This window comes from Aethalodelphis obliquidens, unplaced genomic scaffold, assembly GCF_003676395.1.
Source record: "Aethalodelphis obliquidens isolate GAN/ISIS:26980383/991018 unplaced genomic scaffold, ASM367639v1 scaffold33, whole genome shotgun sequence".
NCBI classification, from domain to species: Eukaryota; Metazoa; Chordata; class Mammalia; order Artiodactyla; family Delphinidae; genus Aethalodelphis; species Aethalodelphis obliquidens.
In genome coordinates this window covers 17039346-17066371 of record NW_020837977.1, presented here as the reverse complement: position 1 = coordinate 17066371, position 27026 = coordinate 17039346, and the positions used below count along the sequence as shown (strand labels likewise).

Sequence of the window (27026 nt, the reverse complement as noted above, 5' to 3'; positions counted from 1 at the left end):
AGAATCACACACGTGACCCAGCGTGGAGAGAAAGTGTAAGGAATCCCTAAAGCAAAAAGAAGTCTCTAAGAAATTACTAAATTCATCTTCACCGTGTTTTTCTCCTCACAATTCTACTTCCTTTGGCCATTTTACTTTCCACTGTCCCCCTCGGTCAAGTCTGTGCTCCTTTGCTTCCAGCATCTCCTCCGTCACCTCGTGCCTCCTGGCTTACTCTCAGCCTGTGCCCATACACAGGGTGCTCGGTGGACAGCACGCACCGTTAGGGTTCCTGGCAGGCAGAATCAGGGGCTGGGTAGGTGTTTGTTTAATCTCGGTGTGCAGAGGCGTGCAGGCTGGCTTACATCTTCACGTCCCAGGTCACTGAGAACTTGAAAACCGGAATCCTCCCCCCCCCACCCCTAGACACTGACTCTGTTGTTCTGCCCTGGGGGAGTGGGCAGGGGATGTGTCAGTGTACTTGAAAAGCTTCCCAGTGAATTTAAGGTTAGTATAATGCATGCCCAGGCTTGAGAGCCACCCCCCAGCTTTGACCCATATTGCAAAGTGATCTGCTCAAAAGAACCTTCTCTTTCCCCAGATAGTTCGGTTTCCCTGAGGACAATGTAGTCAAAAAGGAGGAAGAAGGAGGAGGAAACATGCCTTTTTCCTTCCTTAGGTACGGGAAGCTCACAGAACCTAAAGTAAAGCTCGGAGGCCTGACGACACGTGTCCCAAGGAGGAGGGGACACTTGGTACTTCTGTAGCCCCTCCAAGAAGGCCTCCCGAGGTGCTGTCGGAATCCCACTGGGAAAGCATGTCCAGGCCTTCTTTTAGGGGACACGCTACATACACCACAGATGCCTTGACTCCTGTCCCAAGAGTGTAGAAGGGGGTCAGTTAAAGGAGGAGCCGTACTTACTTGCTTACACAGTGGGATAGATCAAGGGCACTGAAACACAAGTATAAGCTCATTTCTCATTTTGCCTGTGGTGAAGGCTTTCCCTTTGCTCAAACAAACTACATCCTGGGCAGTAGCTGCTGAAAGGTGCTCAGTAGCAAAACACCAGCATCTGACAGGCTTCACTGAATTAAAACAATTGCTCAGTCCCCCACCCTTATGATTTTAACTGCCACGTTCCACATCCAAGCTTCCTGCGTTCTCTGCCCAGAGCATCTCTCAGATGAGCTCACACCACCCACCGTTCCTCTCTGTATCTTCATTTCTACTTCTGCCGGTTGAATGAGACTTCAGTTCTCTATCTCTACACTTTGACTACCTGATGAACTGAGGACACCTGGCCATTCTTCCTGATGGGAATGATGACTATAAATACACAAAGATACCCATACACCCACCATCCTCTCCTTGTTCTCTTCTGTGCTTTGGCTCTTAAAAAAGTTACCTTGAACTCACACAATCACTCCTGAAGTTCTGAATGGTACTGTCACTATTGCATGGCTGAGAAATCAGAGGCATTCAGGGCCACAAAAGGAATAGATTGGCTTCTCTTCATGTTTTCTTGCAAAATAAAACAAGTGAAATACCTTTACCGTGGAATAATCCTGACTCAGTTGGATAATCTAAGTGGGCAAAGGAATTACTTTAAAAATGCCCCACTGGAGTCCACACAGATGTGAGAGGAAACTTCTTCTAAAAATTTTAATTTGGGGAGAAAAGTCACACAATAATTTAACTCACCATTCACACTTTTTAAAAAGACAACTTACAGAGACTATGCTTTTAAATAAGATGCTTTGATAACACTTGTGCTCCATTTCATATCATGAAGCTGTTTTAAACTGATAAATTTTTATCCCAGAAAGTTCTAGTATGATAAATGTGTAGGAGGAAAGCCTTCCAATTTAATTTCCTGTGTTCTTAAGAATCTAAATTCTTTGAGTAGGAGCAAGTGCCAAAAATGTCCCAAGGCTCCCGAGATGGTCACCGAGTGATAGTGAATATTTCCCTTAAATCTGGAAATGATGGGGGCAGTCTTGGTGGCTTCCATCTCTAGGCTGTTGGAGAGATTTGTCAGATATAATCTGGATTGGCCAATGTGCAATGTTAATACAGAACTTCTAGAACCAAAAGTGGCTCTATTTACAGCACCAAAAGTCAATACCGTGCCACAAAGCAAGAAAACAATCTGTGAATTTTTTTAAATTACACTTATGCTGGGGCTCAGACAAGTCCTTAAGCCCTCATCTGCTACCCTCAGGGTCAGATGTGTTTTTGATTTAAGGTTTGTTTTTTGTTTTTGTTTTTATTTAAGAGGTTAATACCATGAATATTTGGTGGCAAACCCTCAGTGAACACTAGAGAAGAAACCATTAATCAAATAAAACATTTCTGCAGGGAAAAATGCCTGAACTCATAGGAAGTGGGATGAATAGAGCCTATAAATAGCTCTGGATCAGGTTTTACCACCAAATGAGTTCTTTAAAAACGTGGTTTGGAGCATTTTGGGCTTTTGTGGCGAAGGGGACGGGCCAGAGGGCTTGGAGGGCAGGCAAGACCTTTCAAGACCTTTCAGCGTCAGTGGTGAGTCCAGTTCAAATAGATGACGTGGGGGTTGTGGTTACTCAAAACTCATCTGATGCAGCCATGTTCCAGGATGCAAAGTATTTATGCATCTGTTAGAAACAACAGAGTCATCAACATACTCTCTGATCAGACGCACGTCAGGGCGGTCTGAGACTTCGCAGTTCAAGTGAGGAGAGGCGTCTGGTGGTTTTAGTCGCCCACAGAGCCGCCAGTGAGCTGTGGTTGCTGAAATCAAGAGTGAAGTAGCTGGCAAAGGACCACGAACAAAAAGAGATGCGCTTTCACGAAAGTCAGACCACGCGGGAGCGTTCCATTCAACTCTGAGCGCTAGATGGCGGACTCCCAAATCTAAGTGCCCTGAGAGAGTCTCTCTGATGTGGGCAGGCGGGTACATGTGACAGAACTGGGAACACAGCAGACACGGAAGCCTTCAGACTGTCGGTGGGAGCCAGAGCCCAGATGTTTGGATGGGAGAGAGAAATCATTTTCAAACAATTGCCCTGTTAAAGGATTATCTTTTGAATCCTTCTTTGTAAGACATTTTTTTCCCAAAGTGAATCATCACTCCTAATCTCTTTTTTGTCCATGTACTTAGTTTTAAAGAAGGTTTTCCATGGGTTAATAGTAGTCATTCAATACAGTGCTTTGTTGAACACAGTCTCAGATGGCTGGCTTTAAGGGGACAAGTGCAGTGATGACAGTGCAAGTGCAAGAAAACTATTATAAAGAAAAAAGTAGGTACAGAAGGTGAAGAAGATCCTTCTGAGGAGAGACCGCAGGGCTGGTTACAAGAACAGGCACGGAGATAAAGCAAAAAGCCTTCATAAAGAAGGGACACTCGGGACTGGCTCTGAAGAGGGACCGAGCGCCGGTAGCGGAAGAAGAGGCCGCAGGGAGTTTCAGAGAAAGGCTGCATCGAAGGGGGAGGTGGGGCCGGGACGGCGGGGGCTTCAAGGACACAGCCCCCCAGACGGGCGGAGCTTGGGCACGAGTCTCAAGCTTGAGAGTGTCTCCGAATCGCCTCCTTATCACAAATCCCTGCCTTCTCATCCCCCGCTGAGCTTCTGGTTCTGGGCTGGAGGTCTGGGGAGGGGCCCGAGAACGGCAGCTGATACGCCTGGCGCTGGGCCACCTTCGCTCTGCAGGCGGTGGGGGGGCAGTGGCGCAGTCCACGGGGATGAGGCCCCAGGAGGAGAGAAGGTGGAGGCCCAGGTAAGCCATGCTGGCAGCACTATGCATTTGACAGCCTGGGGGCGGTGCCCTCCTGGCCCAGCTCTGCTCACTGAGCTCAGCTCCCAAATAGGTGTAAGGTCAGAACTCACTTCCTGCGGTTGCTACAAGCAATGAGTGTAGTAACATCTCTATGAGTCAAGCACACAGTGAAGTCAGTGTGTTTGTGAAATAAAGACGTGATAAAGTCCAGTCGGCCAGCAGCGTGAGGGATGGGTGGACAGGAAAGCCCACGAGGAGGCTGTTACAGCAGGGAAGTGGAGAAAGGCTAAGCTTCCAGACTCCCCAGGGCTGCTCTGGGGGCACTGTGGATGCAGACCACCCCCCTGACCCTTGCCCGGCACCCAGAAATCGGGTTTCTCTAGACTGGGTGGGTTTTTTCTAATTTTTAGCAACCTCTCCCATCTGTGATATTGATTTAAATATTCAAATTATAACCCTGAGAAACTAAACTAGGGAATTAGATTTGGGGGTTGGCAACAGTTATGAGTTGACTTGTGTCATCCCAGAATGGTATGTTGAAGTCACAACCTCCAGGACCTCAGAATGGGACCTCATCTGGAAACAGGGTCATTACAGACGTAATCAGCTAAGCTTAGATGGTGTCCCGTGTAGGCCCCTAATACCAGACCATCGTGGGAGGAAACAGAGCACACACAGAGGGAGGGCCACATGAAGACACCCGGGAACACGGCATCTGCAAGCCAAGGAGAGGCTGCTCAGAGCTTTCCTCATGGCCTCAGGAGGTCCTCCTGGTACCCTGGGAGGAGACAGCATCACCCAGAGCTGCCTGCACTGGTCACCTGCTGACACCAGAAGCTGTGGCCTGGTCACCTCTGGGGACGCTCCTGCCCCGGCCCGGAATCTTCTGGGGCCTCTATCAAAGCCAGTGGTTAGTTTGCCAGAGCTGCTGTAGCAAGCACCACACACGGGCAGCTTAAACGACAATCATTCACCTCTCAGAGTTCTGGAGGCTGGGAGTCCAAGATCAGGGTGTCGGCAGGGTGGGCTCCTCCCGAGGCCTCTCTCCTGGGCTGGCAGATGGCCGCCTTCTCCCTGCGTCCTCACTTTGGCTTCCCTCCGTGCACATCTGTGTCCTAATCACCTCTCCTTATAAGGACAACAGTCACATCAGATGAGGACCCACCCTCACAGACCCATTTTAACTTCGTTACCTCTGTAAAGACCCCATCTGCAAACACACTGAGTTACTGAGGGTTAGGACTTCACCATACGAAATTTCGGGGGACACAAACCAGCCGTAACCCTCAGTCTTGGGAAACAGAGAACACGAGCTAGAAAGGTGGACAGATGACACCCAGCTGCACCCAGTGCGGAGGCAGGTTATGAGCCCAGGCTTCCCTGGGACACGTCAGAGCTGGCTCAGCACGCAGGCCCTTCCTGCAGGTGCCAAGGGGCCGAGGACCCCGCACAGCCTGGCCTGGCGGCTGGCACCGCCCACCCAACCTAACCCAGGACACCCACGCCTCTCAGAGCCTTGGCTCCCCCAGTCCTACCCTGCCGTGAGCACGGGGCCATGGAGGCGAGCACATCCCAGTCCGCAGTGGACTGTGTGCTGGGGTCAGCAGGAAAGGCTGTCACCAGAATCACTGCACAGACAGACCACGCTGTGAGCCAAGTTTACCAAGACGCGGGGTGTGGGGCTTGGCAGGAGAGGGCGGGAGAGGGCAGGAGAGGAACAGCCCAGGTGAGGGAGTGCCCCTTGAGCCCACCCAGGGCCCAACAGCCCCAGAGGGAGGAGCAAACTGGACAGAGTGGGCCCTACAGCCAAGGTGATAACCTCGGGGCATCTTTGCTTCTCGTGATGGGAAAACGCAAGGAGCACGTGGGTTTCTGTCCACGGTCACGTGCACACACGCACACACAGGTAGTAGTTATCGTGGGAAGCCGTCATCTTCCACTGCATCTTTACTCCAAGGGACATGTTAAGTATGCCAAGCTGTTTTTTCTTTTTCGAAACATGGCTATTTTGGGAGACAGAACACTTTCCTATTATTTTTTGCCACAGTCCTCAGAAACTGTAGTATTTTGTTGTTGATGTCATCATTTAAAATGAGTTCCTTTTCCTAAAGAAGCCAGAACTCGTGGATGGGAAATAGGATGAATTAATCTCCACTATGGGAAACGTATGCCAATAAAATACCAGCTATTCATTCACGTATTCAATCAATGGCTAGTTATCGATTACCAGCCCTGTGCCGGGCACCATGCTGGGTGCTGGACTCGTTGGAATGTACTTCATTTTGAGGACACCCGGACCAGAACATCCCCCCACCCCGCTCACCAGAACATCCCCCCACCCCGCTCACCAGAGCATCCCCCCACCCCGCTCACCAGAACGTCCCCCCACCCCGCTCACCAGAAAGAATATCCCCCCACCCCGCTCACCAGAACATCCCCCCACCCCGCCCACTAGAACATCCCCCCACCCTGCAGTCATTTACGTTGTCACTTACCTCTCTGAAGAGCAGCTCCCCATCTGTCAACAGCTTTGAAAATGTCCCAGCCACACTCCAAAGGGCTGCTCGGGCCTGTAGTAGGAAATAAAGAAAAAGAGAGTGTGAAAAACTTAAAAATCAGAAGAAAACTCTCAACTCCAAAGAATCAAATCAGGGGCTTCCCTGGTGGCGCAGTGGTTAAGAATCCGCCTGCCAATGCAGGGGACTCGGGTTCGAGCCCTGGTCCGGGAAGATCTCACATGCTGCGGAGCAACTGAGCCTGTGCTCTAGAGCCCGGGAGCCACAACTACTGAGCCTGCGTGCCACAACTACTGAAGCCCGCACGCCTAGAGCCCGTGCTCCGCAACAAGAGAAGCCACCGCAATGAGAAGCCCACGCACCGCCACGAAAAGTAGCCCCCGCTCACCACAACTAGAGAAAGCCCACGCGCAGCAACGAAGACCCAACGCAGCCAAAAATAAATAAATAAATAAATTTATATAAAAAAAAGAATCACATCAGGATAAATATTTTTCTCCTTGTTAGTCAATAGTGTGCCAAAGAAGCCCTTTGAGGAGTGAATTCACACATATACCAATTTCTGGGACAAGAGCTGTGGATGAGAAAATAGGGTCCCCTCTCCAGGAGGACAAAACTGCAGCAGGAAGAAGTGGAAACCCCACAGGCTCCTCACGGGAGAATCAGGGGTGAGGATTCCCCGCCGGACACACGGCCCCGTCGACAATGTGCATGGGGCTTAACATCTGAATGGGAATCCCCATAATGAAACCCCCATGTTTATTACACCGTGTAATGCAAAACAACGGCTGGATGCTCTCCTTTGAGAGGAAAATAATTTTGAAACAAAGAGTGACAGAAAGAGATTTCTTTTCATTCTTTTAATGTACAACCTCCTTTCAAATGTAGGAGTCTAGCTTCTGGTGTTTTCAGGTACCTGTGTTAACTTTTTAATGAACATTTTGGATAGCAGTGTAGTGTAATTAAGCAGAGATCTTAGGGAAAAATATGAATTCTCACTGTTCTGCTCACTTATGAGAGCTCTTGAGAGGTTTAGGTGACGAGTACCCCTCAGGATGAGGAGTCCCCTCCTCCCGTCCTTTCTTGAATTAAGTTGAATTAAGTCGGTTGCCTAATTTCTCAGTAAAGCAGTGAGAATTCATGCTGAGAAGGGTGACACCCAGGCTCTGAATCAGACGTCATTGCTACGAAAAGCTTTATTTCTTAATAATCGGCTCATTTTTTTTAGCTTCTCAACCAATGACCCCTGCCTTATTTGCATAGTCTGGACAATATCTTCCCCTTTCTTTCCCTGGGTTAGCGTCATACAATTTGCCCAATTTTGTAAAATCTAATTATGAATCAAGGGCTTCAAAAATATTGCTGCTCTTATCGGACCTAGCTCAACTTCTAGAATTCTTAAATATGTGAATAATGTAAAAGTGCTTAAAGACCTTATAGGCTCAAGTGTACTCATTTCATCGCTATATATAATTGCAAAATATTGAAACAGATCATTTCAATAGATAACTTATTCAGTCCCTATGTGTTAAAGGCCTGCTCTGCATCCAGAATTATGCACTGAAGATACTTACGAGCCAATTCAACGCTAAAGGCAAGGTTAATCAAACGATGGAGGACTTTTAAAGTGATACGTACGTAATAAGATAGAAAAATATCCATGATGTATTGTTAAGTAGAAATAATCAGAATACGAAAGTATTTACAAAGAATGAGTAGAGCTGTTCTTTAAGGAGGAAATGTCAAAAAGTATGCGGGCTTCCCTGGTGGCGCAGTGGTTGATGCAGGGGACACGGGTTCGTGCCCCGGTCCGGGAGGATCCCACATGCCGCGGAGCGGCTGGGCCCGTGAGCCATGGCCGCTGGGCCTGCGCGTCCGGAGCCTGTGCTCCACAACAGGAGAGGCCACAACAGTGAGAGGCCCGCGTACCGCAAAAAAAAGTATGCAAAATAATAAAAATGAGAAAAGAAACACTTTAAGGGAACACACGAATAACAAAGATTGAATTGGGCTTTTTCCTTTCTACTTTCATGTATCTTTCAATTTTCATTATTAATATATTACTCCAATAATGGAAAAGAGACATGCTCACAGAATAACGGAGCTAAATCCTATTTGTAGACAGAACAGAATCTATTTAAAAGTTTAAAAGTTGCTTAAAAGAAAAAAACCACACTGATGGGGATATGTCAAAGGGACACAGAAGCCAACTGAAAGATCTCCCAAGGGCCAAAGCTGGAACAATTTGAGTAACAAAATAAATAAAGTAGTACTGGGTTATAAACCAGAGGGTAAAATAAATAGTCATGAGTCTACACTGGTATCAGTAAATAATTCCGTAAATAAATGGAGGAGAAGAGACATTTTTCCCATGCAGAAGATTTCCAGACAATTAATGTAGATAATTGGCCTTCAAAGAGGTGAAGCACCACATCCCCCCCTTAAGTGCTCACTATGCAAAGTGACTTGCTTCCAAGGAAACAGTATAGAAAGGGAGGGAAAAGGTACCTTGATGGTGGGGAAACCCGCCAAGCACCCCTTCAGCCGGGTGACCAAGGTCAACACGCCCAGTGATTGGTCATATCAACTGCGTGACACCAGGTGATGAAACAGCCCGGCACCTCTGTGGTCTTCTGCCACCAAATCCATAACCCGGCTCGACCACCAGAAAAGCATCAGACACGTGCAAACCGAGGGGCATCTTAAAATATTCGCAGCCAGTAGCCTCAGAACCGTCAAGGTCATCAAGAGAAACTAGAGGAGACAGGACGGCCACGTGTCCTGCGGTCACCTGCATGGGATCTTGGTACAGAAAAAGGACATTAGGGAAAAACTGAGGAAATCGGGATAAAATCTGGACTTGAGTTAATAGTAAGTTATCAACATCAGTTCATCGGCTGTGACAAGAGTTACCAGATGTTAATACTGAGGAACTGGATGCAAGGTGTACTAGCTTTGACACGTTTCTGTAAATCTAAAACTGTTCTAAAGTTTATTAGCAACAACAACTGAAAGGTAAACAAGTTCCTTGAGTCTTGGTACCCGGAAGTCATAGTCACCAACCTGTCATTTACTCAGAGTTGCGTTATTCAAGAAGTCCAGTTTGTTACAAATGTAGGTGCTTATTCATAAAGTTAACACTTCATTAAGAACAGAAAGTGAAGGGAGTATTTTTATCTGACTTCTGGAAAACACAGAGTAACACACATATCCCTGACAAATGGGTTTAAAGAGGCGCTTGGTCAATTCTAGCCAATTCATGCGGAAGACAGCGCCACCTAGTGTTCTGTCACATGAATGAACCAGTGGTGGTTCTGGTTACTTCTCTTTCGTCGGCTGTACGTTACCTTAAATCCGAATTCAAAACTGAAAAGATAAATGAAATGGAAGCACATTTCCCCCATCCCTCCCAGAAGTCCTTTTAATACCAAATGACTTGAGTAATCAAACTGCAATAACTTGGTTTCATTTATAACCTCAGCCTAGAATCTTTTTTTATAAGATAAAGGCCTGATTTTCAAAACTTCAGTCCACTAATAATGAGCATGAAAGAGATCATATCAGAAATACAAACTGATGAAAAAGTGTAATAATATAGCTGCTTTTAAAAGTTACAAAATAACTTAAGCTTTATAAGATAGCAGCTCTCAATTCCAAGTGTCAGTTCTAAAAACCATAAAGCTATATTAAGTTAATATTGTGTCATTGAACCCAACACTTACATAAAGTTTCCTTGTTTAATAAGTCCATGCTTATATTAATATCAAATTGTTATTCATAAAGTTATACCTTTATTAAGAATAAATAGTAAAAGAGGAAAAATGGGGTCGATTATGGTCTAAAACGTCTCAAGGGAAAAAACCTCAAACGGTTAATTAACATATATTGGTTTTAAACCTGAATGTTTTTTCAAAACGTGTCATAGCAAACACAGCTGAGATAACTGGCACCTTTCACCTGCAAATAACCGAAGTAGCAGTTTGCCTAGAATATAAACGACCAAAGTTTATTCCCCACCTTAATTTCCTATGTGCTTTGCATGCAGAATAGATGGAAAAAACTCCACTTCACTTATCAATTTGATTGACACTCTTTGCCCTCTTCTGACCACAAAGGCATGTTAAGATAGGCCCCTGAAGTGATTATTTCTGTCTGTCATACCTTAGATTAAGAGGTATGTCCTTGGGTTAAGAAGTCATCTTCCATAATGGAAAAGAATCTGAAATAGAATATGTATGTATGACTGAGTCACTTTGTTGTACACCTTGGAACATTGTAAATCAGCTGTACTTCAATTTAAAAAATAAAAAAGAAGTCACCTTCCAGTTAAGATTAGTTTTTGCTTTTGTTTTTCAGATTTCACTACGATTTAGTTAAGAGAGAACTTAAAGGCCCTGTTAAGAATTTATCCAGGTTATAATTGATTCTAGCTTTTTCCGTTTGTTTTTTCACACAGAAATTTCCCTGAGCTTTGGGGCTTAATCATTTTCCTGACACCAAGCCACTGACTGTCCACCTTAAAGGATGGTACCTGAGGTGTGATGCGACAGCTGGTAATTTACCCCATCGTAATAGCTGATGTCTTTCCCCCTGGGAATATTATAACTAACCAGCTACCAAACAAACAAACAAAACCCAACAGTGAAATGCAAAACACAGAGCAGAGAGGCGTGGGTTATTTTCTCCTGAAGAGAGATTTCAGCCTGCATGGTAATACAGCACAGCACAAGGATTTGGGCAAAACCCTGAGGCTCAGTTGGCCCTGTGATTGCTGGGAACTGCCCCCCTCTTCCCGGGAAGCGTGTGTGCCCCACCGGGCACCGTGGCTCCTGTGCGGGGCCCTCACCTGGGATCCGGCTGCAGAGGCCCAGCCGGAGTCTCCCCATGCCCTGAGCCCACGCCAGGTTCTCTGGGCTGCATCTAACCCGGTGACACTCAGGAGATGAAACAGAGGCGGTCTCCCCCTGGTCCAGAACGCTTTTCCTGGCGAGAGAAATGAACAGAATGCGAAGCTGCCTCACCCAGGGATGAGTCTGGAGCAGAAATCAGGAGTTAGGAACAGAGTCAGAGGCCTGATCCCACAGCTGCTCTGGCCTGGGCTGGGCACCTGCCCGCTGGGCTTTAAACAAACAGCGGGGATTTGGCTAAAGAGGAGACCCAGGACCAACAGGTGAGCCGCGACAGGGCGGTGGGCAGAAGGCCCCAGAAGCTCTGGCCCAAGGGGCCGGGTGCTTCCTCCTGCCAACACGCTCTGGGCAGTTATTTGAAGTCCTTCGGACACGTTTTCCTTTCACGACAGGAACGGATCAGAACAACCATCACATTGGGTCCATGGCTGAAGTGAGCCAAGGTCAGCCGGGAGACAAGACCGGCCCCTGTTCCATGAAGGAAAACACCTTTGACACCCAGGCCCTAGAGGAAGAATACAGCCTGGGTCTTACAATGATCTAAGACGAACAGACGTTTATTTTATGGCAGTACAGGTTTTATGATTCTGAAGATTTTGCTGTTTTGTCCTCCAATTCTAGGACGTTACAAAGACAGCACTGGAGCTGCTGTTACCTGTCTAATAAAAGCTGGGAATCCGTGCGTTCCTTTCAGGGTCTGTACCGTGAACGCTCTGCACTGTGTTGCTTTTCACAGATTTGAGGGTCTCCTAGCATGAGAGTCTCGGGACTTTGAGAGGGTGGGAAACAGGCCCCAGACAGGCCGAGGAGAGGCGGCTTTTCCCGGGACAAAGCACCAGGAGGAGGGGCTGCCTCCAAGATCACCTCCAGCAAAAACAGACATAGAATGGCCCTGGCCGGGGCTTTAACAGGAGCGGGCTGGAGTCTTCGTGGTGCTGGGAAGGAACAGCCTTTCACTGCGCTAAGATGTTCTCTCGCAGGATAGTGGGTCCTCAGTTAGGAAGACAGAATGCATCCCTCTGTGTTCTCCTGAGAGAGTGAGGTTTCAACAGATACACCCCTCCCTGCAACAGCCAACGGCAAAAGGGATGGTGAGTTTAGTTGAATTTTCTGAGAGATGTCCATTCACAATGATTATAAGTTGATTTTAAAATAAATGAAAATTAGAGACAATAAAAACATTTCCCTGTTGATTGAATGAAGTAGGATTTCGGTTTTCATGCAACTCCTCGCCATTTTGCTGTATGGCAACTTCAGGAATTGTTCATTGATTTTGCAGAATTGTATACGTCATTGTAATTAGAGTAGATTTGAACCGTTTTCATGCCTTTCAGTGCCATCTGTAGGTGAGTTGAGGTCACAGAGATTTATAATTGAATCGAGTCTGGAGTACACGTCACCGCAGGTGTGAACACAATTCCCCATCAACTTCCCCGGGGAAAGATTCATGACCAAGGGGTTATTTTATTAAATTTTCAAGTAAAAAAAAAAAAAATCCCTCAGGAATCTCTTCAAAGTTGCAGTAAAATTTTGCAATGCTTTAAATTCGCTCTAATAAGTTTCATGCCAATCCTGAGTCCCTGGGATCGATAAAAACACATAAAGATATATTGTGCTGTGTGTTCTGGAACCTTCTGGAGAACGGAAGGGACGTTCTCCAGGAAGCAGGGTGGGGAGAGAGGGCAGAGAGGGTCCTGAGGGCTGGTTTAAATATTCCCGCCAGCTTGGCCTCCCGTAGCTTCTGCCCCAAGGATCTTTCTGGTTGTGACCAACTCTCCAGATTTGCGGCGGACGGTTTGCCCTGGGGCTGCATGTCTCGGGTGCAAGGAAAGTCTTCGATTTGCCACGTGTCCAGCTTTTTCTTGTCATAGGAGGGGAATAACGACTTCTGAACTCTCTACCTGTCAGAGCAGAAATCACATCAGCATTCTGGATCACCTTGGCAAACACAGCTCTTAACTAAGGCCGCAGCTAGGAAATTAGAAAGAGAGAAAGAGGAAAATCTACTCTTCTGGTTGCAATTGATTTTCATAAGGCCCATCTGAAGAAACATTTGAGAACCAGATGAAGAATATCTTTGAAGTGGATTTGGAATTAAGCAAAGCAGAAAGGAATCTCCTAACAGTAGGGTGACCTTATAATTTCGCATCCAAACTCGGACATTTCTGAGAGTAAAAGGCAGCGGTTTCATTAATTACATGGGGAAAATTCGTGCATCTCCTTGGATTTTAAGTACTGTGTACATTTATTTAAAGATGAAAAATAAGTTAGCATCTGTCATTTGCTAGAGCTGCTTTCTAACAAAAAAAAACTTGTTTTATTGAGTGTTACTAGATTCTTCACTGTAGCCACTTTCAAATAAAACTCCTGACACTTCTCCAAGCTTGTCAATGCCAGTATTCTCAGTTCCTTAGTCAGGATTAAAACAATAGAGTCCTCTTATAATCATGGAGTATAACACCATTCCTACTAATGGTGCTGTATAGTCATGGGAGGAAGTTAGCATCCATCCATTCAGGATTAGGGGAAAACTATTTCTCTTTAACATAATCATAGAATTCTAGAATTCAAAGCTGAGATCTCACTTAGTCTCAACCTTTATATACCAGGCATCTGAGTCCCAGAGAGGTCAAATCACTTGCTCAAGGACAAACAAGAAGGAAGAGCAGAACTGGAACCCACGTCTCCCGATACTAAGTCCTGTGCACTTGTCAGCTCCACGGTGTGTGCATGTTTGCACATATGTAGTCACGGCGTGCCCACTGCTGTGAGATTCTCATCACAGACTCTGGCTTTCATGCTGCCTGGAATGTAATGACCAGAATCTTCCTTTTTTGGACATCTTCCATTTCATTTGTGGATTTCTCGGTCTATCACTTGGTAATATTAATTACAGTAAAAAGACTCTGTATAAGATCTACCCTTGTAACTGATTTTAAAGTGTCTGATGCAGTATTATCGGCACAACGTTGATCTCTAGAATGCATTCATCTTGCATAACTGACATTTTATACGTTTCACTAGCAACTTCCATTTCCCACTCCCCACATCCACAAATAGTCACAATTCTATTCTTTGCTCCCCTGCGTTTGACTGTTTTGTTTTTATTTTTATTCTGATTTTACTTCATGCCAATACTGTGGAATTTAAATATTTTATGTCCTGTCTCTGACGTGATTATCTAGTTTTGTTCCTTGTTTCCTGTGTTTTATTTTTTGCAACTTGTTCCTGTTTTGAAGGCCTTGAAGGCATTGGGGCTTGGGGAAAATCGTTTCTAGTATAGAGTCTGATATTGTGAGGGAAGCTTTTCACATCCAGACAGGGATGTAGCTGTGGTTGAGGCTATCCAGTACCCCTAGAAATGGTCAAGCCCTACCGTTTCTACTGCTTGGAGAACGAGGTGAACCTGGGTCTCGTAGGCCACTGGGGATGCTAGCGGGGTGTGCACTGGAGATGAACGGGACTTTCTGTCCCTTCTATTCCAACTGGAACTCATTTGAATGAAAAAAATGTCTGTGTGCCAGGCACTGCGTGAATTGCTGCCATGGATCAGATGGAGTAAAACAGATGCCCGGAGAAAGCAGTCAGCTGCAGTCCACTGGCGGTAGGAGAGGTGGGAGACACCCAAGTTAACTCAGGACCAGACTGAATGTGCCATTTACCCAAGAGTGCTATCAGGGGTTCAGTGAGAGAGCGTCTCAGTTCTGACGCATCAGTTATCAGGTTGTCATACAATTCACCTGTTGAAGTGTCTCTCTCCCTTCCAGACACAAGCTCGTCAAGGCCATGTCTGTGCATCCTTGCCTGGCACAGAAACAAGTGCTTCATAAGTGCTTGTGGCTGGAGGGGCGAGGTGCAAGCAGTGCTATGGGGATTCAGAGGTGGGTGAGAACAGGGCGACGTTGGGCAATCAGGGAGGGCTCCACAGAGAAGGTGTTCTTTGAGACAAACCTCGAAGAAGTGATAGGATCATAACAGACTCAGATGGGAAAGACAGTAAGTATAGGATACAGGAGCAGGGAAGGTCACTTGACCAGAGCTGATGGCTGGAAAGGAGGGCCGGAACCAGATTTTTATTGAGATATGATTAACATAGAAATTTATATTAGTTTCAGATATAAAACATCATGATTCGATGTTTGTATCTATTGTGAAATGATCACCACAGTAAGTCTAGTTAACATCCATCACCTCACAGTTACCAATATTTTTTCTTGATGAGAACTTTAAGATCTTCTCTCTTTGCAACTTCTAAATATAAAATATAGTATATGAACTATAGTTGCCATGCTATCCATTACATCTCCCTGACTTACTTATTTCATGACTGCAAGTTTGTACCTTTTGTTTCCCTTCATCTATTTTGTCCACTCCAACCCCACCCCCACCTTCTGGCAGCTACCAATCTGTTCTCTGTATCTATGAATTCAGTTTTTGTTTTTGTTTGTAGATTCTACATACAAGTGAGATCAGTGTTTTTGTTTCTCTGTCTGACTTATTTCACTTAGTGTAATGCCCTCAAGGTCCATCCATGTTGTTGCAAATGGCAGGATTCCCTTCTTTTTCTTTGACTGAATAATTTCCATTGTGCGTGCGTGTGTGTGTGTGTGTGTGTGTGTGTGTGTGTGTGTATAATACTACCAATATACTGTGTGTGTGTATATATATAATGTATAATATATATAATGTCTTCTTTATCCACATCCGCTGATGGACACTTAGGTTGCTTCTATATCTTGGCTAGTGTAAACAGTGCTGCAATGAACATAGGGAGCAGACATCTTTTCAAGTTAGTGTTCTTTTTTCCTTTGGATAAACACCCAGAAGTGAAATTGCTGGATCTACAGTAGTTCCATTTTTAATTTTTTGAGGAATCTCCATGCTGTTTCCCGTAGCGGCTGCACCAATTTACATCCCCACCAACAGTGCACAAGGGTGGCCTTCTCTCCACACCCTCACCCACACTTGCTGTCTTTTGGTTTTTTGGTAATGGCCATCCTAACAGGTGTGAGGTGGTATCTCGCTGTGGTTTTGAATCACATTTCCCAGATGATTAGTGATATTGAGCAACTTTTCATATGCCTGTTAACCATTTATATGTTTTCATTGGGGAAAAAATGCCTACTCAAGTTGCTTATTTTCAAATTGGGTTATCAGGGTTTTTTTCTATTGGTGATATTCTTGATATTATTCTCCACTCCCTTGTCATGTCTTCCACCACTGTCATGACCTGACAAACCCCAATCCTGAATCAACATAACCATTTGCATTCCCGTTTTTAAATCTTGATCACCAAGGGCACCTAGAGAAAAAGTAATAAAATGGCTCAGATTGGTGCCATTATAAAGTCAAGGTCCTACTACCCTAGTAATCCTTTGTTTTCTGGTCAGCTCTCTCTCTCCTAGTCTCCCTCAAGCTTTTTCACTTTCTCTTCCCTTCCAGTCTTGGATCCCACCAGTTCCCTCCTTACTCATGTGTTCATGATTCTTTCTCCAAGTCACAGAGACACTAGGAATTAACGTTTGAGAAATTACTGAACTTCAGGACTAAACAACTGAACTTACCTGCCAATAGACCATGTCCTTACCTCTTTCCTTCTACTTACAATAGAAAAGGGGTAAGGTGTCCCCCCTCTTCTTCGAATCCCTCTGTCTCTGAATTCCCTCCCACCCACCTTCTCAGGACCATCATTCCATTATCTCCTCCTCCCATGATGATGTCACCCATCATCTCCTCCCCCATGATGTCACCATCTCCTCCTCCCACGATGATGTCATCCATCACCTCCTCCTCCCATGATGTCATCTATCATCTCCTCCTCCCGTGATGATGTCATCCATCATCTCCTCCTCCCACGATGTCATCCAGCATCTCTCATCCCATGTGTTCAGGTCTTGCCTCTCTACTGCCTCCTTCCCAGCAGCCTTTAAACATACCTTAAGTTCTTCTGAAAACACACAACAGTCCACTCTCAACCACCACTGCTGTCCTCTTGCTCTTTCTCTGTTTTATCTCCTTTAGAGCCAAACTTTCCAGATGTGTCTGTGCTCACTGTCTCCGTTCTCTCACACTCCTCTCCCTCTTCAACCTTCTATAATCTACCTCACATCCCCATACGTCTGTGAAGCTATCGTTTATATATTTTTGCTAAATCTAATGGACTCATCTTATTTGTTTGTGTCTTATTTGGTCCAGTTGACACCTCCCTCATTCCTGAAATAATTTTTTTGGCTTCCCTCATTATGGTCCTTTAGTTTTCCTGACCATGCTTATGGGTTCCCCTCCTCTCAGGACTTGTCTTCTCCAGGGCTCCCTCCAGCCCATCTTGTCTCACTTGACTCGTGCTCCCTGGACCATCTCATCTATCTCTATAGTTGCAACTACCGTCTTCGTGCTGAAGTTCCCACGTCTGCCTCTCCATCTCAGACCCCTCTCCTAATCTTCAGATCCCAGCTATCTACCAAGTATCTGCACATGGATGTCACATGGCCACTTCAGCATGTCAGATCCAGCCCCGCAAACCCCCTTCAGTGTTCTCTGTAAGCACTCTGTCAGCTATTCAATGCTCAGGACACTGCTTCACTCTTGATCTACCCTTCCTCCTAGGCAACCTGTTCACAACTACAGGAGAGTCTTCCTTCTGAAAATTCTCATAGTAATAGAACTTTCTCCAGTCCCAGTCCCTCTACTTTAGTTCAAGCTGCATTCATGCCTTGGCTGGACACCTGAAATGGTCTGCCAGCCTTCAGGCTTCTCTCTCCCTCTCATTCTTTAGGGTATTTCATCACCTTACGCCTCTGACCAAACCCTCCAACGTTCTACCCTTTGCTGGAAAATGAAGTCTACATCCCTTAGCACAGAGTAAAGCCCCTGCGTGACTTTTCTTCCCTCGCCAGCCTTACCTCTCTCCTCACATGAACCCCAGACTAGATATTTCATCCACACCTAACTTCTCTCGGTCCCTTCACCACGCCGTATGCTCTTTCTCAGCTGTGAGCTGGTCCTTCTGCCTGAAACATTCCTTCACCTATTTTCTTCCTCCTCCTTGGCACTTCCCCCACTCCCCTACCCGCTGCCCCCATCTACAATCTAGTTTATTTCACATGCGAACAGGCTCCTGGCAAACTCTAAAATCTGATTAGGTGAAACATCTAGCTTTGAGCTGTGCAGGTCATAAAGCAAATACTTACTGAACTGAAACCACGATTTTATCACAGCCATACTGAAATTTACAGAAAAGCATAGGATCTACCAAGCATCGCCGTCGGCACAGAGCTCAGCCCTCTTCCTCGTGGGGAACCAAAGTCTTAACATACTCTTAAAGAAGCAAGTCTGCATTAAAAGAAACAGACCAACTTCCAAAAACCTGCAGGGAGATTACTCGAGGAATAAAACTTCAAAGTTTGCATTTAAAAATCACAACCCTTTTGAAGTTTTATAAGTTTTCATTATAGGACATAAAATTATTTTTCTATAGATACAATGAGATCTATGGTTACAACAAGGCATTACCTTTAAAAAAACCAGTAATATGACGATTGCTATGAGCATTTCCTTAAGAAGGTTCACAGTCAGCTCCAGTTGGGGTCATGTTACGGAATTGTTTACCTCCTAATCTGCTCCGTTCCTATTATATCCTGTAATATCACTTTGGATATTAATAAATCTTTACTTAGTGCATCAGTGCATTGTTACTCTTTTGGCGGTTAACTTTTCTATCAGATTTCCAGCTGTCCTTAACAGATCCTGCAAAAAATAATCGAAAAGAGAAAGCGGAGACATGGATGATTTGTTCTAGAGCAGGATCGAATGACACATCCATTGGTGAATGGGGGCCATTCCCCTCACACTCTGGGCTTTGCACTTATAACACTTAACACTATAGAGACTGCATTTATTGCGGCAAATGTTAACATACATTTCATGGAGAAACAAGTACAGATAATCCATAAATATATGAAAATCTTTAAGAGAATAAATAAATAGCAAAGGCAAAAGACACAGCCTTCACTTATCATTCAGGAAAATGTTCAAAAGATAATCATAGGGGCTTCCCTGGTGGCGCAGCGGTTAAGAATCAGCCTGCCAATGCAGGGGACGTGGGTTCAAGCCCTTGTCTGGGAAGATCCCACATGTCACGGAGCAACTAAGCCCGTGCGCCACAACTACTGAGCCCTCGAGCCACAGCTACTGAAGCCTGCGTGCCTAGAGCCCATGCTCCGCAACAAGAGAAGCCACCGCAATGAGAAGCCCACGCACAGCAACAAAGACCCAACTCAGCCAAAAATAAATAAATTTATTTTTTAAAAAAAAGATAATCATAATATCCTGCACTGGAAGGGAATGAGCAAAAAGGCACAGCTATATGTTATGCAAAATTATATGTACAAAGATATGCAGGGCAGCATTGCTTATGACCCAGAATAACTGGAATAAGAAATCTAAATATCTATCAGTGGGGTGCCAGATAAATAAATTGTGGTATAGCCATACAATGGAATCTTATGTGGTTATTTTTAAAATATTAGAATAGTTCTATAAGCAAAAATAGAATGATGTCTATGATATATAAGTGAAGGAAAGCCAGGGGCAGGGCCTGGCATAGAGAGCACTGTAGCTTGAGTGTGATGTACATACTTGGGTGCCTCAGGGGCTCATTCTATAGAGGCAACCGTGGCAATTTATTCTATCAGTTTGTTTATACCAGATGCTCATCTCAGACTGAGCCTGTCCAGAAGACTAATTACCTCACTTCATCACTTCTTTTTCTTAGGAGTAAGACGGGTAACATCTCAGCCCATCTCATTCCTTCTGAGAATCTGATGAAACTGTTGGATCTTCTTTCCAGAAAGGTCAGGCATAAGCACATGCAAAATTCTGTCTATAATTTCAAACTGAATTCACTGGAGTCCATCCACAGATGTCTAGAGATCCAAAGCTCCTAAGCAAAGAGCTCTCTGTCAAATAAGAGCTCATAGTACAGTATCATGCCGAATGCCAGGAAAGCCTTATAACCAGACCTAGATGGGCGGGCACACTCTCTGGAGTTCAGTGGGTGCATAGCACCTCATATACGCTCTCAAAGCCTTGGAAGGGCAGGTGATACAATCATATGGGTACAAGACCGACCAGAGACCTAGATGGGTTCCAGTCCATTCCTACTCAGCCTACTGGTACCTTCCATCTGAGAGCTAGGGTAATTAAACTTTGGCTTTATTCTTTCCAAAGAGTAGCTTTTCCAGTAGGCATTGTGCCACTGGAAAGACAGCCTTGAGGAGCTTTCCTGAAAGAAGAGAAGAACAGCTAGAGCAGCATCTCTTTAAGTGAATTCAAGAGCCCCTCGTGGCGCAGTGGCCCTTGAGGACAGATGGTCTCCTAGCACCTGAGGTACAGAGTGGTCCGCCTAAACAATTGATATATTCTATTTAATAAAGCAGGGGAAAGTATAGCACATTTTAGAAGAATTCCACCAAGAATGAATAAAAGAAAAGCTCTGGAAATTAAAGGATTAAACTTTATCTGTAAAACTATTTTTCTGAATGCAACATTCTCTAATTGAGGTATTTCTGAAACACAGAAATTATAAAGGATGAAAGGGAACTTCCCTGGTGGTCCAGTGGGTAAGACTCCGTGCTCCCACTGCAGGGGTCCTGGGTTCGATCTCTGGTCAAGGAACTACATGCCGCACGCATGCCGCAACTAAGTCCGCATGCCGCAACTAAATGATCCCACATGCTGCAACAAAGATCCTGTGTGCCGCAACTAAGACCCGGCTCAGTCAAATTAATAAGTAAATAAGAAATTATAAGACGAAAGTGTGCGATTCTTCGTGGCAGCTGTAACTGCCCCAGGTAAGCAAGTGCTTGCATCTTGTTTCTGCCAGAAGACACCAGTCTCTCCTCAGATTTGGTTAGTTGGTTACCTTAAGACTTCAGCTCCCTGATGAATTTGAGAAAAGTCATGAACTTGAGGTTTAGCTTTACTTATTGCTGTAAGGGCGGGAGTGACTCTTTCTAGTCCTGTACCTCCCAAGCAGAAACTGGAAGTCTCTATTAGAGAAGTTGAAACAGAAAATTGCCATGATCTGTTTTAAATATTTAAAAAATAACTAACACTCATGAAAAAAACAATGAACCTGGGGGTGGGGACGAGAGTGAAAGCAGGGAGACAGAGCAGCAAGGAGGCCACTGCAATAGCCAAGGTAAAAGTGATGCTAGACCACGTGGTCCAGCAACGCCACCTCTGGATACTTATCCCAGAGAATTGAAAGCAGGGTCTTGGGAGATATTTGCACACCCATGTTCACAGCAGTATATTCACAATAGCTAAGAGGTGGAAACAACCTAAATGCTCACTAATCGATGAACAGATAAAGATGTGGTATAGGTACAATGGAGTATTATTCAACCTTAAATAGCAAGAAAATCCTGTCACATGCTACAACATGGATGAACCTGGAGGGTGTTAAGTGAAATAATCCAGTCACAAAAGGACAAATACTGTCTGATTTCCCTTATGTGAGGCAACTAACATAGTCAGACCCTGAGAAACAGAGTGGTGGCCTTGGGACTGAGGAAGGGGTGTGGGAAAGGAAGCTGTTGTTTAATGGGTATCGTGTTTCAGTTTTGCGAGATGAAGAAGTTCTGGAGATCTGCCTCATTGCAATGTGAATATATTTAACATCCTGAACCACAGACTTAAAAACAGTTAAGATGCTAAATTTTGTTACAGGTGTAAAAAACAAAAAAGTGACGGTGGCATGCACTAGTGGTTACAGGAGTCACAGGAGGACTCCCTGTGGGAACACGCAGTTTGCCATCTGTGATGGTAATTTTATGTGTCAACTTGACTAGGCCATGAGGTGCCCAGGTGCTTGGCCAAACATTATTCTGGGGGTCTCTGTGAAGTTGTTTTTGGATGAGGTTAATAGTTAAATCTGTAGACAGTAAAGCAGATTGCACTCCCTAACGTGGGTGGGCTTCATCCAGGCAGCTGAAGGCCTGCGTAGAACACAAAGGCTGACCCTCCTGGCAGCAGGACTCTTAGCCTGCCTGACCGCCTCTGGGCTGCGACATAGATTTTTCCTGCCTTCAGACGTGAACAGAAACATTGGCTCTTCCTGGGTCTCCAGCCTGTTGGTCTTCAGAAACCTCTACCGTTGCCTCCCCTGTTCTCAGGCCTTTGGGCTCAGACTGGAGCTACACCATCAGCCCCCCCGGTCTCGTGCTCCCCAACTCACCCTGCACACCTTGGGACACGGCAACCTCCACATCACACGAGACAATTTATCATGCATTTCATACATTTCAATAAATTTCATATTATATGTATATATATATAATTGGTTCTATTTCTCTGGAGAACCCTGAATACATCACTACAGAATATAAACCCAAATTTCATAATAACCTATAACTACTTTAAATGTTTTATACAATTTACGCATTTCATTTTTCAGTTTGGGCAAAAGAGATTGAATATCATTTTGGGGTACACACATAAAATGTTTAAGACCGAGTGAATAATCAGTCAAATATGACCACTTTTTAACCCTTCAAAATATTCCTGACATAAATGGAAAGGTATTTAAAATCTGTGATTCTGCTTGGAATGCCTTCATGAACTGGGTTCGAAGTTGTCTGCTACAATTCACGTTTAGACAAATACCAATTTCTCTAGACTATTTAAGGCTCTTCCTTCTATTCTTTCCCCTTTATCCCTCTCCCTGAGCAACTCAGCCATGGGTGCGACCCTCCACCCAGGGAGCAGGAGCAGTGGCCTGCTGCAGCATGTCGTGCCCGCGCGGGAAGGTCTCAGTGCAGGAGGGGGGCACACTTGCAGGAAGCAGTCCTGAGTGGTGCTGCAGCCTGAGCAGGGTAAGGCAGGCGTCCAAACTACAACGCCTGTAGCCTGCACAAGTGCCAAGGTCATGAAGGTCAAAGGGAGACTGAGGAACAGGTCTGGGCTAAATGATATTAAAGAGGCCTTTAACTCTGCGAGATGCCTGATTCTGGTCTGGATACCGTGCTCTAAAGAGCAAAATTAGGACACCTGGCACAACCTGGATGAGATCAAGGTGAGCGCCCTAATTTTGGTGGCTGTATTACGGTTGTGTGTGGGGGAAATACACACCCAAGTATTTGGATGATGATGTCATGTTGATAATTGTCACCCAAATGGCTGATGAAACGTTCTCTGTACTGTTCTTGCAGCTTTTATACAAGTTTGAGACTGTTTCAAAGGAAAAATAAAAACATCTTTAAGGACCATGCATCTGTCAACATCATTTTCTGACATCATGGCAACAACTGACTGAATTGGGATCAGTGAGGCTTCCTAATTTTAGTGTAGCTGGTTTATTTCTCCTTCCTGTTTTAAAAGACAATTTACTTCTTGCTCTCGTGGGTTTTCCCTCATTTTCTTTAAAGGAAAGTTTTATGCGATTTGTCCTTGAAAGACTCCTGCTCAGTGTTGATGCCTTTAGAAATGAAGACACTTGAGACTTGATGTACAATATGCGCAATCATAAGTGAATAATATGATCAGAAACACCTGACAAGCGCTTACAGGACAACAATGTCCATGGTTCTTTTTCTGTTTAATACAGCTTTGTTAGAACTTTTGCTGAATATTTTATTATGGTCTTTTTGTTGGGCTTTAAATAGGTAGTGTTCTTGCTTTCCCCCAGCTCTGACTGAAGTACTGTGAGAATGCAATGATTACCAAAAATAGAAGCAAACAGATGTTTGGAATCGTGTCACCGAGTTGCCTTTGCTGTGTCTCTTCCCTCTCTTCGCTGGCTGTACGATAAATTCATTTTAATTGCTACTGCGATGCCTGTGTGGCCTGTCAGGGACACACTTAGTCCTTCAAACTTATACATTTACTTCCTATTAACCACCTACTTAAATGCAAAAGCAGTCACCACGGAACCTAGTTGATTTTTAATCAGGAAAAAAAATTTCTTAAACCTCCTTGTATTCAGGGAACTGTTCCAGATGTGGAGACAAGAAATTAAAGGGGCCTATTTTCAGATCCATTTCATTTCTTGAAATTCAAAGCTATTCATTTTCAAACACTTAAACAGCTCTTACTCTGTGCCAACCACTGTCCTACGTATTTTCATTTTCAAACAATTCCATGAGGCATTTTCTACTACTGTTATTTTATTGATGAGAAAAGTTAAGATACAGAAGTATAAATAACTCACAGCCTCAGCTAGAAAAGAACAGAGGCAATTTTTGAGGACAGACAGCCTTGCTTAGGAGCCTCTACCCCACACCACGTTACTCCACCTCTCTTGCTAACGAGGTGTGTCCTGGATGAGGAAGAATCTGTAAGTTGAGTGACGCCTGGGAAAAGATAAAGTATCAAGTGTGACCAACTGTTGCTCTTCACTTAAGGGGTGTCTGTTGTGAGGGTCCCCAGTATAGCAGTTGACTCCCTATAGGTGGACCCTACTGGGAATTCCAGTCCATGGAAATCCTTCTAATGGTGAAGAAAGGCATATCAGAGAACCAGGTCCATCTACATATGAGGGAAAATCCAGACCAGTACCAGAAAGAAAAGTTTAATTATAATTCTTAATTACGAATAAAAGAAAACAAAGATCCCCATAGTTTCAAAAGGAAAAGCCAAAGTAAATAGATAACTGACCCCAAGAAATAAGAGATGCTTCTAAGACAAGTGCAGGCTGCCTTGGCTTTGCAAGGTTCTGGCAAGCACGAGCTTTGCTTATCACCGTTGAGGGAGACACCACCCGTCCCCACGAACACAGTTCCTGTTAACAGCTACTACAGTATATCATTTGTGAATAACTGCACAGAGGATAAACTCTGTGGCTAGCTCTTCAGTCCACAATTCACCGAGTAAATAACACACACACATAGAATGTCATTTCTTTCAAAGTCTAGTGATTGGTCACCAAGCATGTGTTACTCAATCTTCACAGAGGCAGCAAAGACAACAAAGCATGTAGTTGTGTTGCTGCTGTGTCTCCCAGCAATAAACCCATGTGACATTTTACAAAAATGGAGAGCTAGAACAGGAAACTGGCCAACAAAGACAAAAGCACAGCAAAGAAACGAAGTGTGAGAACGATGGAAGTGAAGTTTGAATCAAATGTAAATGGGGTTATGGAACAAACAGTGGACCATGGGCGTGTTGACAGTGCAACACTGAGAGGCTCAGAGATGCAGCCAAAGGGACTTAGTGAAGACAGACTTACTGAGATGAATAAGGAAAGCTGTTGTGATGAGAAGGACGATGATGTTCCAGAGGAGGGATACCATTAAAAAGCTACACATTAAAAAGAATCCAGAAATATTTCATAACCAAAGTTAGAAATATGACAACTCACCAAGGCATAGAAAAAAATGCTTGTAAGTTATGTGATGAGAAGACAAGCACTGTTCAAATTACTATTGATTAAGTTTGGGTTTTTGTTTTTTGCTTTTTTCTTTTTTAACAAAGACACAGAATATTTTAATTCTCAATATTACTAATATTTCAGATGACAGTATATTAAATATAAGTTCTACTATTTTACATTTTCCTTTACAGTTATAACTGAAAGCAAAAGACTTAATATTTTGTAAAATTTTACAGGCACAGAACAATCATATTTTTTTCCTATTGATTATTAGGACCATTTTGCATGTTTTCAGCTTGCGTGTTTATTTTCTCTGGTCCCATGCAAAATGAGGCCTGTGTGTATTTAAATGATTTCTTAGATGGAAGGGGAACCACTAGATTGAAAGAAATTTGAGAAACACATCAATCAGTTAGATCCCTATTCAAATAAATACGCAATAAAACCATTCAAGGAAATTTGACTACTACTGGATATTTAAGGATACTGAGATTACTGCTATTTTTAGTGGTAACAATGATATTTGATTATATTTCAGCAAGAGTCCGTAGGGTGACGTCAGCGAGACAGAGGAATAGAAGCTCCAGACCCTCATTCCCAATCAGAGACAACGACATAGCAGGGATACACAGACCAGTGTCCTTGTGAGAACTCCAGAATCCAGGGAAGAGGCTGCAGCACCAGGTGAGCACGAAGCCAAGAAGAGCCACACAGGATGTAAGAACATTCCTCGCATTTCGCCTGCCCTAGTCCCTCCCACTCCCCCAGTGAGGACAGAAGACCAGAAAACTCCCAGCTTCTCTCCTGGGAGGGAAAAAAAAGAGTGACACATGAGTCCAAAGTTTTGGCTTTTTGAGGGGCTGCCTAAGAGACTAGTTTCTGTCTCTCTGACTCAGGACACTGATGGGAGGGATGCCAGGTTGGGGGGCCCTTGAGAACAGTCATGTTCTGTCCAAGTTATACCGTGGGGAATGCAGTACCACAGACAGACACCAGAGGGAGTAAGAGACTGCAGGCTCCTGAGAAGAAAACAGTGGCAAGTCTAACTAGGAAATCATACACACAAGCCCAGAAAAGATGCATCCCCAGAAAAGGGTTGAAAGGTCCCCCAAATCTCTAGCTGAGATGACTTCCCCCATACAAGGCCAGTCCAGAGACTGGGAGAGGTGGCTGTTTTTCCAAATGCCCAATTCCCAATAAAAGATTACATGGCATACAAAGAAAAGGGAAACACAGCCCAACCACCTGGTCAGAATAAGTCTCCAGAAGCCAACCCCAGAGAAGGAGAGATCCATGAATTACCAGATAATTCAAAATAGTAAAGGGTGGTCGATGAGCTAAAAGGGAGCACAGATAGGGCTTCCCTGGCGGCGCAGTGGTTGAGAGTCCGCCTGCCGATGCGGGGGACACGGGTTTGTGCCCCGGTCCAGGAGGATCCCACATGCGGCGGAGCGGCTGGGCCCGTGAGCCATGGCCACTGAGCCTGCGCGTCC

General features: G+C 44.7%; 1 long non-coding RNA gene across 3 annotated transcripts; it reads right to left on the bottom strand.

The window, feature by feature from the left end:
• Window positions 1-1891: 1891 nt before the first annotated feature.
• On the bottom strand, window positions 1892-26981 carry LOC113631534 (uncharacterized). Of its 3 annotated transcripts, XR_003437414.1 has the most exons (6): window positions 23295-26981; window positions 11102-11238; window positions 10417-10474; window positions 8764-9057; window positions 6235-6309; window positions 1892-4867 (listed from the first exon to the last, which is right to left on the bottom strand). It is a non-coding gene; the product is annotated as an uncharacterized LOC113631534 (long non-coding RNA). The 3 variants fall into 3 exon arrangements; XR_003437413.1 differs by lacking the exon at window positions 8764-9057; XR_003437415.1 differs by lacking the exons at window positions 1892-4867; window positions 6235-6309; window positions 8764-9057; window positions 10417-10474; window positions 11102-11238 and adding an exon at window positions 11698-13063.
• Window positions 26982-27026: the final 45 nt, after the last annotated feature.